The following is a 1,163-nucleotide window of genomic DNA, read 5'->3' on the forward strand; positions in this document are numbered from 1 at the left end:
GAGAGACTATGGACTCTGAGAAACAAATAGGGTTTTAGAGGGGAGGGGGGAGGGGGGAGGGGGGATTGGTTAGCCTGGTGATGGGTATTAAGGAGGGCACGTACTGCATGGAGCACTGGGTGTTAAACGAAAACAATGGATGTGGATCACCACATCAAAAACCAATGATGTATTGTATGGTGACTAACATCATAACATTAAAAAAAAGAAGATGAACTCAAGGAGGGCCACAAGACAATAATAATTAAAATGTCAAAGATTAAAGAAAGAATTTTAAAAGCAGAAAAAGGAATTAGTTACAAAGAAAGGTTAAAACGCTATCAGCTTATCTTTCAGCAGAAACTTTGTAGGCCAGAAGGGATTGGCATGATATATTGAAAGCATGGAAAGGAAAAAACCTCCAAGACTACTCTACCTGGCAAAGTTATCATTCAGAATTAAGAAGAGGGAGAGTTTCCCAAACAAAAGTTAAACAAATTTATCACCACAGTTACAAGAAATGTTAAAGGCACTCCCTTAAGTGGAAAAGAAAAAGGCCAGATTAGAAGAAAATTATGAAAAATTTCATGAGTAAAGGAAACAAAATAAAGGCAGTAGAGCAATCACTTATAAAGCTAGTATGAAGGTTAAAAGTAGTAAGATCAATTGTATCTAAAAAAATAGTTAATGGGACTCACAAAATAAGAAGATATAAAATATGACCACATATACATAGGGGGGACTGAAAATGAAGTTCATATAAAATGTGTTTGAACATAACTGACCATCAACTTATTATAGACTGCTATACACGTAAAATATTATATATGAACCTCTTGGTAACCTATAAAAAACCTATAATAGATACACAAAAAATGAAGAGAAAGAAAGTAATACACTAAAAAAGTCATCCATTACAGAGAGCAAGAGAAGAAGAAAGGGAGAGACAAAAACTATCAAAAAAATCAGAACACAAAATGGCTGTAAGTACATACCTACCAATAATTACTTTAGGGTCATCTGGGTGGTACAGTTCGTTAAGCGTACAACTCTTGGTTTTGGCTCAGGTTGTGATCTCAGAGTCGTGAGATCGAGACACGTATCAGACTCCATGCTCAACGTGGAGTCTGCTTAAGACCCTCTCTCTCCTCCCTCTGCCCCTCCCACCTGTGCACATGATTTCT

Source organism: Leptonychotes weddellii, chromosome 4 (assembly GCF_054177405.1).
Source record: "Leptonychotes weddellii isolate Sample4059 chromosome 4, ASM5417740v2, whole genome shotgun sequence".
Classification (NCBI taxonomy): Eukaryota; Metazoa; Chordata; class Mammalia; order Carnivora; family Phocidae; genus Leptonychotes; species Leptonychotes weddellii.